The sequence below is a fragment of the Lissotriton vulgaris genome, chromosome 4_1, assembly GCF_964263255.1.
Source record: "Lissotriton vulgaris chromosome 4_1, aLisVul1.2, whole genome shotgun sequence".
Lineage (NCBI taxonomy): Eukaryota > Metazoa > Chordata > Amphibia > Caudata > Salamandridae > Lissotriton > Lissotriton vulgaris.
Genome location: NC_141691.1, coordinates 1,895,129,987 through 1,895,147,239, shown reverse-complemented (window position 1 = coordinate 1,895,147,239; position 17,253 = coordinate 1,895,129,987).

Below are 17,253 nucleotides of genomic sequence, written 5' to 3'. Positions count from 1 at the left end.
TCATCTTGGTTTTAGTTGATTATGCTTCCAAGTGTTGAGAGGATGAACAGAGTTATTGGCGATTGTGTAAAGTGGGCTAGGAGTAGTAATGTTGAGGTCAGCAAAGCATTGAAGAGCATGATTTGGTTTTACAGGACCACTCCTCACTCCTCCACTAAGGTCTCTCCTTTTGAGTTAATGAGAGGTCGAAAGCCTAACACTTTGTTTTGTGCTGGGTGGATGTCTAAATGGATAAAGTCTAGTTCTGATGTTTCAAGTCTCATGTCCATTGTAAAAAGTAATGTTCTGCTTGCCCAGTCCAAACAAAAGGAATATTTTGATGTAAGGAAAGGTACGAAAGAGAGTGTGTTGGAAGTTGGGGATTGTGTGAGGATTAGGAAGTCTGCCCATGTCAGCAAAGGAGAAAGCAAGTTTGGGCCTCCTGTAAAAGTGGTTAAGATTGTAGGTAATGCTATACAAGTTGAGGGAGGTTTCTGGTGGAATCTAAATAGAATTGCTAAGATTGTTAGTAGCACTTCTGTTCCCTCAAAGGCATCTTCAACCTCACCTCTTTCTAAAAAAACTTCCACTATTTCTTTCCCCACCAAAACTTCCTCCACTGACTCTGGAGTCAGGAAGAGTTCTTGCATTGTTAATAGACCTTTGAGATTTAGAGAGTAAATGTTTCTGTCTGCCTCTCTTTTGCTTTCTTTGTTTTTTTTATTTTCAGTTATTGTTTTTTTAATTTTATTATTTTAAGAAAAGGAGGTGATGTAATATTCTATGTTTTGCATGTCTTCTGATATTGCATTTTAATACTGTGTTTTCCATTAAGTGCTGTTACCACGGATTCTTAGAATCCTGTTGTGTTCACAGAGTGAATTCCACTGAGGGATCACTCTAGCCTAGATAACGACTTGACTAGATGGCTGTATCCTTTATGCCACTTTAATAAATCAACTCTTATCAACAATCTTGCCTCCCGTGGATCATTACATTTTCTTTCTTTACCATTTGTGTTTACCACTCCCGGGAAGTGTTTGTCCTACTCTGTCCCATATATTTCTCTCTTTAGTTAGTTTTGCCCTTTTCCAGCTCATGCTCTTACCCTTGCTTCTCCCCTACAGTTTCCAAGCCAGAGCTGAGGATGCAGTAATCATATTCAAATGGTGGGACTTCCAGAAAAGTCAAAGGGTCCAAATACAGAATTGTTAATTGAAGATTGCCTGCTGTCTACTGTTCTACCAGGAACCACCTCCAATATGTTTTCAATACAAACACAGCTTCGGGGTCTCCCCTAGGTCAATGGTAGCTCGTCTATTGAACTGTTGCACCGCAGAAACCACTTTACAGACTGCAAGTCAGCATGGCCCCGGGGAAATTGAGGGACATGGGTGAACATTTTTTTACATCACATTAGAAAAAAACAAATGTAGTAGATTACTGAAAATTCAACAGCGTCTGAGACAACTGCACATCACATATCAGTATGACACTGGCTGGACTGCAGAGGACATTTGATCAATGACCTCCACAGGATGGGATAGAGGCAACCTAAGAGATGGAAAAGGAATTGCAAACCCCATCAATGTTTCAGAGACCAGATAAATGAACAAGTACCCAATAAGAAGACCACTTTAGCTGAAGATGTTTATCAAGGTAGAAAACCAAACCAAAAACACTCTAAAAGTCATTGGAAATAATCAGATGCAGGACCTGAATGGTCCTCATTAAATGGCCAACTCTCTAAAATGTCTCTCAATCACTCCTTAGTTTGGCAGAGAATGTGGACAGGTGCCTAGTAATATGCAACATTATTGCCTCCTTCTTAGGTGTATACACAGGGGTAGGGAGTAGTGACGAAACAGGCTACACCTCAAAGCTGATTAGGTATGTGTCTGACAGGGTACCTTCACGCAGGTCCTAATCAGAAGCAAATTGTACTACGGCAACACACTCTATTATGGTATCCCAACCCATTTTCTTCACAATCTTCACTCCATGCAAAATGTTGTGACCAGACTCGTCCTCAACCTCCTGCGCAAAACCTGCGCCACACCACTCTTCAGAGAACTGCCCTGGCTTCTCATGCGGATGCTCTGCCTGTTCAAACTTCTCACACAATCATTAAAGGCACTGCACAACATGTGACCAGCATAACCCAACCACCGGCTTCACTTCAATAAAATCCACCAGACAACTTTACTCTCTTACTCGCACACACACCCCGCATCCACAGAAGCAGAATGGAGAGTTGAGTATTCTCCTGCCAAACCACCAAATCCTGTAACGATCCAACCCACAACACTTCAGGGACTCCTTGTCACTTCTTGAATTCCGCACAAAGCTGAAAATCTGACTATTGAAGTAGTCTTCTTGCGGGACCATTGAGATTGCCTTATTAAGGCACAGCCTCACCACATTCCTTCACTCACCTACTCAGTGCCTGGATACCCTCACGAGTGACAGGCAGCACTCTAAATATCCACCTTATATTATTATACATTTCATAGGTGAATTATTTCATTTGTTTACAGGTTTGCTGGTATGGTCAAAGAGTATTTTAGAAATAACAGAGGATGGTGAGTTTTATTATAAATCAGAAAATATTTCATCATGCAAACAAAAAGGCCAGTCTGGAAACAGCAAAAGTTGTGAAGGTACTCTTATACTACAGACAGATTGAGCACCCTACAACCCAAACAGAAGTGAGAACAAAGCTACCTTCTGACAGGAGCATCCTGGTAAAGGTCTGCTATCGTCCCTGCGACCTTCGTACGTTCTTATGCAAACCATCACACTTCCACATAACCACACTTTAATAACAGACATAATTGTCTTGCATGAGATGCCAGGGTGAAGGGTTCACCTATGAAAAGATATGGAAGCAACAATTTCTCAAATGAAGAAATATTCACATAGCTTGCTTACGAGAAACTAATCTTATATCACCAGAACTAGATAAGTTAAGGAAGAAGTGAAAGGGGCAAATGAAAAACGCAACATACTTAAGATGGATTCAAATATGGATCACTGCAGGGTATTGTATGTTATAAAATACGCATACACAGATAAGAAGAGTAAATACTTATTAATAGACTAGCAGCCCGCCCAGCGTTGCCTGGGGCAAAAAGGGGCTGGGGGCAGTACACCCGCTCCCGCCCGACTCCCTCCCGTCCCGACTCCCTCCCGCCCCCACTCCTCCTGCCTGTCCTCTTCGCCATCACTTCACCGCAGCTCCATGTCTCTCCTCCTCGTCATCACGCACATCCTCATCACGCACGTCGCGGCCTGTCCTACGTTGCGACCAGAGCAGCGTCGTGGCCAGCGCTACATCAGGGCACTACTTTTTTTTTAAAGTTATATTTCGAAATGTACATTTTTTAAAACATTTTATAGCCTATGTCCATCTGCACACCCTGACAATTTCTACAATGTATCGGGTGTGTGGATTGCCGCTGTGGTTCCAGAGTTTACCTGGCTCAAAGGTGCATGTTCTCTCTTTCTAATAGTAGTATAGAAGAGTCAATTAATGAAGACTTCTAAGCCATAACAAGTGTAAATGCCTCAAACTTAAGACAGTACAAAAGGGGGTGGTGAAAAGGGGGTGGTGATGGACGGAGCATCTGAACCAATCAAACACTCACACCCAGTCAACAGACCAGGGTTTAATCCATCACCGTTCTTTAGCCCACTCTGCCATCCCAGTTCAGACATGGCCATATGTAAATCAGTCTGACCCTGTGCCTCATGGGAACAGTCCAGCCCGAACTGCCAAGCCATGCCTTCCCTGGACCGGAAACAAGCTTCCTAGGACCGGTTTCCGGCATTACAGCCGTCTTCAACCAGGCTTGCTTGAATCCGGTGGCAAAGTGAGCAAGGGACTCACATCTGAGCATACCCTGCCAACTTATGGCGAACAAAGCGGTATAAAAGGGGGTGGTGATGGACAGAGCATCTTAATCAATCAAACACTCACACCCAGTCAACAGACCTGGGTTTAACCCATCACCGTTCTTTAGCCCACTTTGTCACCCAAGTTCAGACATGGCCATATGCAAATCAGCCTGACCCTGTGCCTCATGGGAACAGTCCAGCCCGAACTGCCAAGCCATGCCTTCCCTGGACTGGAAACAAGCTTCCTAGGGCCGGTTTCTGGCATTACAGCCATCTTCAACCAGGCTTGCTTGAATCCGGTGGCAAAGTGAGCAAGGGACTCACATCTGACCATACCCTGCCAACTTATGGCGAACAAAGCGGTACAAAAGGGGGTGGTGATGAACGGAGCATCTGAACCAATCAAACACTCACACCCAGTCAACAGAACTGGGTTTAATCCATCACCGTTCTTTAGCCCACTCTGCCATCCCAGTTCAGACATGGCCATATGCAAATCAGTCTGACCCTGTGCCTCATGGGAACAGTGCCAGCCCGAACTGCCAAGCCATGCCCTCCCTGGACCGGAAAGCAAGCACATTTTGTAGATGCCTAATCTCGTGATGTAAACAGGGGGTCATTAGGATGGCGGGCGGACTTAGTCCGCCCGCCATCCCATCAGTGACTGGGACCGCCCACCATAAGGGCGGGGGTCCTGTTGGGGGTATTAGGATGCGCCTGCCACTAGTTTACTATATTTAATGACCTGAATTACACTTATCTATCTCTAACAAAACTAGCCAAAATGTACTCCTAAACATGTGATTCTGGATCCAAATACAGCAAGGTCAGCTCATACTTTTGTTTACATATGCTGTGATTGCATTGATTCAGGCAATATTGGACCTTAGTAGTATCGCTCATTGCCGAACCCACGTAATCGTCTAAATGTTACCCCCCACAACCCGTTTATTATGATAATGGAACAGACACAATCATGTGAAGGCCATATAAATGTTGGCCGTGGTCATAGATAAGAGGCTCATAGCTATACACTGGAAGATGACCAGAGTGCAGCTTACAATAAACAGTGGTTGCAAGATGTGTAGACATGGATTATAGTTAGGATTAAAGCCATAATGTGCAAACAAAATAGACAGTGGAACAGGATGTCACTGATTAACTGGTATACTAAGTTACTTTCTATGACATCACAAACATTTGAACATCTGTCCTGAGAAAAGAAATATGTTGTCATATGTTTTCTGTCTCTTTAACAACAGAGCTAAACAAAGATATACACCTTGGAAGTCTAATTTATAGGGGTAGCCAGACCATCAGCATCAGTGAACCGCGGTGAAGGATAATATGATGATAAATAAACAGCGAATGGGAAGGGCTAAACTGGTTGAATTGGGTGGGTATAAACATAAAGGAGGAGTCAATGCTTAAACTGCATACTAAGAGAAACTCAGCTATGTAACACAGAGCGTTCATGATATTTAAGTATGTCATAAAGTTAAGTAGTGTTTTATATGTTTACTGCATATATACAAAGTTTTCTGATTATTTTCAAATGATTATGCAATACTGCATTATGTGACTAAGAGCCTGATTATTTGATTGCATGAAAAAAACAAATATTTAAACAAACAAAAAAAATTATTGAGCAGCTCCAGATTTGTTGTTGCATGCGTGCATGCTCAGTAGGGAAGGGGAACCCACTTGGGAGCACTGAGTTGACATGGTGTGCAAAATAACAATGGATTGATAAGCAGTTCTGAGTCATTTCCAGTTGCAGGGATTATTGTATACTTTAGTGTGTCACCCTAAGTGGTACACGCATGCCCGGACATGGGTCCCGTGCACACTGTGCAACTGGAACCAAGCTGTACCCTGCTGATGATCCTATAATTGGGGCAAAACCAGTCCTGGGTTGCTTGTTTTCCAGTTCACGAAGGGCCTGCCTTTTCAGTTCGGGCTGGACTGTTCTGAATGGATAAGGGTCAAGACTGATTAGCATATAGCTGGGTCCAAACTGAGGTGACATGGTGTGAAAAATAACAATGGGTTGGCATGCAGTCTCGAGTAATTAAAAGTGGCTGAGATTAGTTCAAGCATTCTGTTCATCACTTCTTTGTATACATTAGTGTGTCACCCTAAGTGGGAAGGGTATGCAGTTACAAAGAAGAAAGATGCGTAGACCATGTGATGTAGAACAGGATCACAGCTTTATTCTTCGGATCACTTCTTAGTTACAGCTTACAATATGTCAGTCAGATCCTATAAAGTGCCCCACCAGGAGCAGCCTCCTCACTGCTCATCTCATCCACACCAGCTGATTCTCCTTTCCAATACAAACACACTCAACATTCTATCTGACCTCATCATAGGCTGAGCAGCAAGGGAGAGAACTTCTGTAGGGAGAGTGCATTGAGTAAAAGGTACATTACAACATATGCCCAGATGTGGGTCTCATGAACACTGTGCCACTGGGACCAAGCTGTACCCTGCTGATGAGCCCATATTGTTCAGGGAGGACCTGTCTTTGCAGTTTGGGCTGGACTATTCTGAAGGGAGCATGGTCAAGACTGATTTCCATATAGCTGGGCGAGAACTGAAGTGACATGGTATGCAAAAAAAAACAATAGATGGGATGTGGTCTCAAGTCTTTACCAGTGGCTGAGATTAATGTAAACATTCCATCCATCACTTTTTGTATTCTTTAATGAGTTGCCAGTGGGTGCATTCAACATTTGCCCAAATGAAAGAGTAAGCAAAGTGGGATGCCACATCAAATGTTCTGGAAAGAGAGAAGTGCTCCAGAGTGCACTTGGGTCCTCATTCGTATAATGTTTTACAGCGTGCAAGAAGAAGCAGGGGCACCACCCAGTACTGAATTGGCTCTCGGGGGTTCCTGGCTCTATGCAGCCTTCCCATCTCCCATAAGAGCTCATTATCCATTTTCAACTTAGCACCCCAAGGGGCATATTATCAAGGGCTTGCGATAGACTTATCGCCGCTTTTAGTGTCCGTTTCCGGGCGCAAAGTGGCGATAATTCTATTGCACAATTATCAAGCAAGCGCTAAACTGCTTTAACGATTGCTTGACCATGTATTATGCACACAAAAAAAAAAAAACGATTGCCTGATAATGATAGCAACAGTTTTCAATTACGCCGTGCATGTCATCGCTAATGACATGCAGGGTAGGCGCTCCTGACTTAAAAGTCCATGAAAACGGTCGCTGACAAACCATCGCACTATTACCAATGCATCCCGAATCCAGCGATGCAATAAAAAAATGTGCTCTAAGCGCATTTATCGCATTTCCCTAATGCCTACATAAAACATGACTTAGCCATACATTACATGGGAGGTGGATAGGAAGGTTACGACCACGCTTGCCTATTAGCAAGCTTATTTTAGCGCACTGGGTGTATCGCAGGTTTTCTCCCGCTAAAATCCGCTATCGCTGGCTTTCACATCGCATCTTAGAGGCACCTTGATAATGGGCCGCTAATGATGCGATGTGAACCAGCGATAGAGGGCGATTAAAAAAATGAGTATCGCGTTTTGTTGATAATATCCCCCCTAGTTTCTCAGGCGAGGGAAGCATGATCATTCTCCGTTTTAAGGTATTTTCAGCATTGGTGGACTGCTCTTTAGATTTGCCTTAAGAGTGCATGGATCCTTTGAGTTTCACAGTTTTCAGTGATTGATAGAAAACTTGGTGTAATGAGGAAAACAAAACTGACTAAAATGTTCACAGTTTGGTTCTGTTTATTACTGAAATAATGTAAAAATCTATTGGTATGGTATTTAATTTTACAAGAATAAATATGTTTATATTGAGGGTAAGAGTCTCCCATATTTAATGATGGCTAAATGTTAATTTTCATAATATTATCTGAACAGTGACAACCTATGCTAAAACAAGTAGGTCTGACTTTTCATAACTGTATATCACAGGTCTTTTTTAGGTGTATATAGGGGTATTATGATTTATGGGATTTGGGTCTCCTGGTGCACTGACTGGAAATTAGTGTATTGAATGTTGTTTATTGAGTACTGAGGGCCATATATTTTGACGGGTTTCCACTGCTCTTACACCATGGACTTAAGTCAGATTTTTTAAGCCATCCAGCACCACTCTGTGTGGCTTTAAGTGGCTCCAAACATCTGGAATATTACAACTCGGTGCAAATCTCTGCATCACATCTGCATTTCATGGGCGTTGCATGGGTGCCCCCATGAAACTCCCATGGTTTTTTATGCATACCCACATTTACAAGACCATGTAAACCTGTAAATGGACCAAAAAGATACACCTCCCCAGCTGAGGTGTAATGAGGAGAATTATTTTTATTTCACCTCGTTACGTCCTCTTTCTATGTGTTCTGCAGCATACATAGAAAAAGAAAAAAGCCTCTCAGGATTGTTTTGGTGCAAGAAGTTGTTCCTTCCTGTACAAAAAAAATCCTACCTACAGCACAAGCACCCTTGCACTATGGTGCACGAGTTGCTGCACTGGCACTAGGCTGCCAAAATGGCACCAGCGCAAGGGAAAAAGACAGTAATTCGCTGCATCGGATAAATACAGAGCATTCCTGCCCTTTCCCTGTAATGAAGGCCAGCGCAGCAAGGTGACTTGCTGCCCTGCGCCACAAACTTCATAAATATGCTCCTGAGTTTCTAGCCCAAAACACTTTGCAAAGAAAGCCTTATACGGCTCTTATCTGGGGGTGTGGTTTTGGTGCCTCCCAAGATGGTGGTGCCTCACTATGACCTGACGAACATGGGGAATGTCTTGCCCTATGAGACCACTCCAGCACTCGCCTGATGGAGGAGACATAGATGTGTCCCCTCCAGAAAGTCTACCAAATAGTTGGAGCTCTTTCATGCTCCCTTTCTCCTTGTCACTGCTCGTGGCTGACCCTTGGATATTTTGCCTCTCAGCGATAGGTTGTGCCTTCCATTTTGAGAGGTGGTTAGTATGTTCCTCATTCCAAGCCGCATTTTGAAGCTGCTGTGCTCCTGCATTTATTACATTGTCACATTTCATGAATAAGATAAGCCTGTCCTCTAATTCTCTTATAGACAGTTTGCACATAATTCAAAATAAATATTGGGGAATTTGCAGCCAGTTTTCAGTGCATTAAAATGGTATTTTTCCTCAGAATTTCAATTGCTTTGCTGTCCTATGTAACCCCCTTCAGAACTAACAAGTTTCAGTGTTAGATATTATTACATTTTCTCATACTCTCAACATTTTTTTTCTGAGGTTTTCTTCATATTTCTCAGGCCTCTCGACCACTTTTAAATGAAAGAACTATCCTTTTACACAGGGAGATAGCTGATATTATTTTTTAAATTAAGGTTTGTTCCACCGGGGTACTTACATGTAGCGTTTTTAATACATCCTCTCTGCCTCCAGTATGCTCTACTTAATTTCCTACCTCAAGTGCTTGTGGAGACTCAGTAGTCTGCTGGATTTTCCCTCATTTTTATACCTTTGTGCTCATTTGTGGAAATTAAGAAACCTTAAACTTTCTGGTACCTTCAATGACATTATACTTTCATACTCAGACTTTTTTTAGACGCGCCATAAAAACCCATCTGTTCGCTATTGCTGACTGATTCCCTCTCTTTTCAGCATCTGCTCGCTTCTGCTGACTGACTCTCTCTCTTTTCAGCATCGATTTGTTGTGTTGTGGCACTTGATCAGGCGCCAGGACGCCCCTTCGCTGGGGCAGCTGTGCGCCTAATAAAAGTTATTAACATAACATAACATAACTTTATTTATAACAATATGGATGAAGTAACTTCACAGAAACCTACCAAAAACTTCTTCATCAAGTAAGAGGCTGACAGGGTAAAATAAGAAGACCAAAAAAGAAGCCCCTTTCTCCAGTAAAAATCCTCTTTCCATGGAGGTGATCCTTGAGGAAATCTGCACACTGAAAGCCTTTATGGAAGAGGTTATCAAAATGTTACAGCAGTTAGATGATAAATAGTCATCATTGGAGACACAAGTTTTACTAGTAGTGCAAATAGAAGATAACCTTTGGCTTATAGCTACACGTATCTCTCATCTGGAATCAGAGATATCTCAACCTAAAAAGTACACTGAGGATCTTGAAAAATAAAAATGCTGGAATAACCTCTGCATATTTGGACTCCTTCAAAAAATGCAGGACTCTGACCCAACTGTCTATTTTCAAGCTTTTCTCCCAAAACTTCTAGATATGTCTACCACAACTCTCCTCAACATACAGAGGGCCCATAGACTCGGTCCCAGAGTGTCTGCCAAGCCACGGGGAGTTATCTTGTTCTTCCTGCAATATACAGACCTGTTGCAAGTCATGTCAAGCTAAAAAGCAAATGATCTGGGAAGGTCATAGACTATTTTTCTCTCTGGATGTGGCTAAATTCACTGCAGATCGCTGGAAACAGTTCCTGGATATGGGTCCTCAGATTAGCCTTCAACAATGCTCAAGTCTTGTGTAACCCCCTTAGTAAGGCTTCTACGCTTGACCATCCTATTGCTGCTATTGCATTACATGCAGAAAAAGCTTTTAATAGTACTCGGTGGGATTTTATGTTTCAAACATTAAATGGATTGGTTTTCCACCTAAATTGATTGCTTTAATGTCTTTGTTACATACAGGCCCTAAGGTGGCAATTTTTGTTATTAGTATACTTTCAGAATATTTTCCCTTGTTTAGAGGGGTGTGCCAAAGTATCCCGCTATCGCCACTATTGTTTATTATTACATTGGAACCCTTTCCAAACAAAATCATACAAAATGCATGCATATCGGGCTTTCAACTTGGATCACAACAAATTAAGATGCCAGTCTCTGATGATGACATTTTCCTTTATTGTTCTATCTCTACCACTTCCCTTCCTCTTTTCCTTCAGCAAGTTACCACTTTTTCCCAACTGTCAGGACATTGTCTTTATACCAATAAATGTGAGGTACTGTCTTTAAATATCTTGTGCAATAAGCAACTTTTTTAGCATACGTGAGCATACATGTTTCAAATGGCAACCCACTAAAATAAAATATTTGTAACTGTATTTCTCGAAGCCCATCAAGAAAACTATAAAATTAAACTTTAATTATATTCTCAAGACATTAAATAATGATATTTCATGCGTTGGCATCCACTTTTTTTCTCTTGATGGGGCAGCATTGACTCTATCAAGAGGATGCCCATGCCTGTAATAGTATACCCTATTGCCACAATCCCAGTTCATATTCCTGATCGCTACATTAAGAAAATAGACTCTCTTTTATCAAACTTTCTTTGGAAAATAAAGTCTCCTCATAAATCTAATGGAGGCGTAAATTTCCAGAATTAAAAACGCAACACCCTCCTTTTTGGCTGCAGCTAAAAAATATCTCTAATTTCTTCTTTAGATTTTAGGGAAATTCTCTCTTTAACAACAAAAATCTCACAATAATGCACTACAGTTATTTCCCATTCCTGGCAAATCTTGACACCCCTTCTACCTTCAACATACCCCTCAGTTACTACTTTTCAACAACAACCTATTTGGCATAACAGATTTTATGTGACTTAGGAATCATTATACATACTGGAAAACTCGGTGAACCAAATATATGTGTTGGTTATCACACTGCTTCACTGATGATCAACTTCTATCCTTTTCTGATCTCCAAGCTAAATTTTACCAATCACAATATGATCTTTTGAGTGCATCTGGTAATCTGTATAGTTCCACATTACCTCCTATATCACCTTTCGCTCGATAGCCATTACACTTTCTCATTATTAAGCACCAACACCTCAGCTCTTATTATTTATAAGTAGGGCTCCCAGTTTTATGGTATTGCTTTTTTTGAAATTTTCGTCTGTATTTATCCATATTTAGTTTTTTGCTAGTGTTATCTGTATTTATCCACATTTTATTTTGAGTTTTGTGAAAAAATCAAGTTAAAAAAAGAATCTTTCCCCATTTATGTTACCGATCAATATGCATTCAAGCTTGAACTACTGACAGGTTTCAATTATAAGAAAAGCAACAGATGTTAAAACAATGCACTAATATGAAAACATGAACATTTTAGTATCAAGGTTGTGCATATCTACTGCTGTTAAAGCCTCTCTATCAAATTAATTTCTGTTTTTATAACCCTTTACCTGCCAATCTGTACGGCTATTAGCCTAGCAGTCATGACTGACTGCATTTAGAATAACTAAAAAATACTCTAATTTCCATTTTTATCCACATTTAAAAATAAATACAGGCAGAAGAATAAATGGTTGTTTGTATTTATCTGTGAAAACATGGAGTCATTACATGTTGTCTCAGATAGAATCATATCAAAGATGAAGATGGACTGGGAACAGGACTTAATGGAATGTTGGTCTATTGGGACAAGTTATGGCTTAAGCTTCATAAAACAGCACGGGTGGCACACATTACCCAAAACCTTTATTTCGTTTATCATCATTTTTTGTTTACCCCTATGACTTTAAAATCCTTTTCTCCAACTGCAAATTCATCTTGCTGGTCCTCCTCGAGCTCAGCTGCTGATTTAAAACGTATGCTATTTAATTGTCCTTCTGTTCTCCAGATTTAGGAAATTGGTTTGGCACTTGATTAATACGATATTTAAAACAGTGTTCCCTTTCTCCTTCATTTATGTTTTTCTGGGTAGTTTGGCTCCTCAATGGCTTCACTTAACCCCTAGTAGGCTGAACCATGAGTTGTTAGCTGTTGCTTTTCACTTTCACTTTATAATGTCCAATTGGAAGCAAGCACATAATGTTACCTATTGATTCTGGTGGAATGCCATATGTTTTCATCATTGACAAGATTACAATTATGGGCCCAATTCACAAAGGTAATCTTAGATTTGTGGTCTAAATTTAGAACACATGTTTAAGCTTAAGACTTTGGAAATTCACAAAGTGCATTTACTAGTACTATTTGTATTTCCGCACTGGGGGCGATCTCCACTCCAAGTGCGCACATATGAATAGTACTCGTAATTGCCCTTTGTGAATTTATAAAGTTCTGAATCGAGCCCTATATATTTTCTATTTCTTAGCCATTCAGAGGGATCTTTTATGGCTTCCACAAACTACATGTGTGTCCTCCTTACCTGTTAATAAAATGATTACTGGGTCTGATGAAGTGATGAACCCACCTTGAATAAACTCAACTGCCTTTTCAATTTTTTTTTACATTGAATGACGACTATTTTACAATGTCAACAGTTTTATTAGTATAATTATTTTGAACTTGTAGAGTTTAGCTATCTATTTCTTCCTCCCCTTCCTACCCTCCATGTTCAGCATAGAATACATATACATGTTTATTTATATCTATTTTTTACAATTGTCTCACTTCCATCTATTGTATCTTATATGTTATTTACTGAATTGCAGCTTTTTTGCGGTTCTTAACAAATTCAAACTTAGAAAAAAATGCTCTAATTGCTACCCTGAGAGTCATGTGCAAAATGGTGCGTATGCGTCCACAGTACCAGGGATCGAGCGTATGAGAAGTAGAAAAATCCTAATTGCCAGAATTGGGGCCACTAACATCGGATTCCCTAGGGAACATTGAACCAGAATTCTCATGCAAAGAGAACGCGGCCTGGAAAATAAATAATTTGTACCTCGCTCTGCAGTAAGACAAAACTACACACAGAATTTACATATAAACGTGGATGGAACCATCTCTGGCTTTGCATTTACAAATATTATTATTATTAAAATAGCCAGTTCTGCTTCCATGGTACAAGCACAATGTACTTTTTTACAGATAAATTCTGAGCTAAATACACTCCAAATGTTCTTAGTTGTCTGGAAGTGAGAGTATATGAGATTTAAACCAAGAAGCTACCACATTCCAGAAATGTTTAGATGTACAAACAAACAATTTGAAACGATGCAAAAGGGAAACATTGCACTATCCTTCTTGCACTTAGGGAACACATCTACAGGACAGAGCGAGGTGTGGCTGGCGGTTTTTCAGCGGTGTACTTCTAGAGAAATTGTGGGTAAAAGTTTGAGGCAGGGTGTTAGGAACACTATGCCTCACTATAATGACAGCAGTGACGATTTTGAAGGAACATTTTTTGTTAAAATTCATTTCAGGTTTCAGAGAACACAAAAGTAATCTTTATGGAGTTTTCGAAATGTTAAACAATGTTCCTAATGGCTTAGGAATATTGTTTTCACCTGAAACAATGATGAACAAGAATTTGAGTTTCTTTAGAAAAACCCATTCATAATCAGACACAAAGAAAGATATTTTAGCAGTTGCTAAGCCAATGCTTTGTGGGGTAATTACGCCTGGCAGCCAAACAAAAACAAAAAACCTATAAAAATATGTTAAACATTCATATAATTAATCTAATACGATAGACATAAACAGCAACAACTTCATAATATTATTCATAATTGTAATCACAACAAAAACAAAAACAACATCAATATTAATAATTACTTAATATTTTAAAAAACACCAACATTACATGATAACAGTAATTAATAATAAGACATAATAATATAATAATCTAAAATAACTAAAAATGTATACAATATTATAGAGTAAATATTTTGAAAATGCTTTTCATGATGTTTCCCATCAAAACAAACCACCAATAATAAACAATATTAATTTTAAATAAAGTATCATTCTTGAAATACATCACCAAACCCAAAAGATAAGCTTCAATATAAAATGAATACAAATACATACATTTACACTTATATAAAAAACAAATATAATACACAACAATATCATGTAAAAATATATTCTATAATATGATATTTTTAACAAAATAAAAAATATATATTCTTATTTGTGATACTATAACCTGCAATATTATTGTCATCACTATAGTTTTTTAATAATATCAGAGTACCACATTATTTTTACAACAATATTAAAGTTGAACACCAGCATGATAGAGGGGAAGAGGGCACAGATGCTATACTCATTATGTAACAATTGTCACATGGCACTATAGCTGACAAAGACCAAGAGGTCGCTACTATTTTATACTTGCCTCCCTCTAAGCACTTTGGGTGGATGATAAAGGTGAAAGGAGGACAAGGTTTGAGTTCCCCCATCTTTTTTCACAGGACCGCTGCATAACACACAACTCCTTAATAACAAAGCAAAAGAGAGAACAGCGTCTTGGATAATGGTATCATCCTAATGCCATGCATGGAATCACAACCGATGTGTAGGTCTGGCACTTCACAGTAAGATCTATGCCAAGTAATTTCCTAGGAGCAGAGTTGTTTGATTGAGCTGAATGCATATGATCAGAGACAAAATTATTGAAAACACTGTCACACAATAATTATCTGCTTTTGGGAGCTACCATGGAGGTACAGGTAAAGAAGGTGGATTCTGGCAAGTCTACCCTATGCCCAGCACTCCAGTTTTCCATGAGATGGAATGTTTGCCACTTTTCACATCAAAGTTCCTGCATGCCTTGGGCCTTGACCACAAAATGTAGCCACAAGGACCATAATCTTTGTCAAAGTCCTTAAGATTTATTGTGTACCATCATAACCATGTATCTTGCATCAAATCCTGAAAAGAAGCAGCAACTGCCCTATTGCACCTAACATTAATGGCCTATGGAATGCCTAGTACCCAATATAACATCTGTCAGAACCCTGTCTATAGGGCCATAGGGCAATGAGAGGCTACTGGGCCCAGCTGTGGGAGGTGAGGCCTTTTACTCCTGATGTCTCAGGCCTGGCCCACTATGGGTCCTGAGCAATGCTTCCTTCAGCACTTGACTCTCAGTAGTAGCATGAGTCGAGAAGTCCAAGTCCAAGTCCAAGGCTTATAGCTCAAAATACTTGCAGCAGCAATATATGATTGTCGATTCAAATACCACAAAAGAAAAAATAGTCATAAACAGTTCTACAGTCCCCTGAGGTCAAAGCTCTAGTGTTTCTTAGGTGGTTTCCTGAGTCCCACTCGCTCCTAGTTGATATTCCTCAATCACTATAGGTGACATTCAGATGAAGCCCCACCAGTCCGAGTTACAGGAGTGCCACTCCAACTCTGTACAAAAGTCAAAACTGTTCCAGCGACGAAGCAGTATCTGGCAAGCAAGTACCATGGAACCGACTGGACAGAAATCAGTCTTGAGTTGCAGCGGCTCTCCCCGTTAAGTTCTTTGCATGCGGCCCAGGTTGGCTGCACTCAGTGGACCTCAAGTTCCTCACAAGCAGTCATGCTGCTACAGCTACTGGGGGTTCTTCATGGCTCCTCCAAGCAAGGTAAGTTCTTTGGCCCTTCCCATGGTTTGTCGGGTGTGTGAAAGTTCTGATGGTGATTCTAATGATGCAGGTCCATAAGTGTCACAACAGTACCCTCTCTCCTCCTCTGACAATTTCATCTAGGCTACACTTCTTGCTTGGTCAAAGAGTCAACCTCTGGCATATAGGTCACCGTCTCTCGATTGCTCATGGGCTCCCACCTGATTGGCACAGCAGATTTCTTCATGACAATTCTTCTGTCATAGGGGGTGGTTGGCTCACCACTGCACAGGGCTATGGAGCACTTGGTTTGCCAACTCCTAGCATATGGTGTTGCTGGTTCTTCACTGCTGATTGGTGATGGTCTGCTGGCAAAGCAACTATCATGGCTCACTTCATGGCAGCTCGCATCTGACATATGAGGGTCACCATATCTTTATTTGCACATGGACCCGCTAAAGGAATCCACTTGTCAGGTTTCCCAATGGACCTTGCATCCTCGAACTCTGTTCTCTTCTGAAGGGCTCACTGTCTTGGCATCCAGGCAGGCACTGATGCTCCAGGCTCTAGGGCAATTGGTCTTGGATTCCCTGGGTGATGTCCCCTCACAAATATGGGAGACTAGATGGCCTTGGTCCCAAGTCCCGGTCACAGGCAGAAGTCCTGCAGAGATTCTTCTTGTCACGCAGCTTGGCTGGCTGCTTTAGAGTTGACAATTTCTCGGGTCTCAAGCTTCCCTTCCTATAGTCCATTTCCAAGAAATTAAATGTGATTTCATGTTGGCGGTTTGCTTCCTTTTTAGGTGCCTACTCCTCTGCCCTCTCTTTTTCCATAAACTAGTCTGTCACAGCAGGAGTAAATCAAAAGCTTATAGCCCCAAAACACAGACCACTGTAATGACTAGGAATTCACACTGGATGTGAGGTCCAGTGATATATGTATCTAAACATTATCCCACGATCTTAGCCCTACTCTGTTTGATTCTCTTATCAGCCCCAACTCCTACCTGGAGATGTGCCAAGGCCTCTTTATTGTGACCTCTCTCTGAATGAAAGAGTACCCTATGAAGGGGACTGGGGGATCCCGCCTCTCCCTCTCTCCAGTGTGTCCCACCCAGCTTACAGGA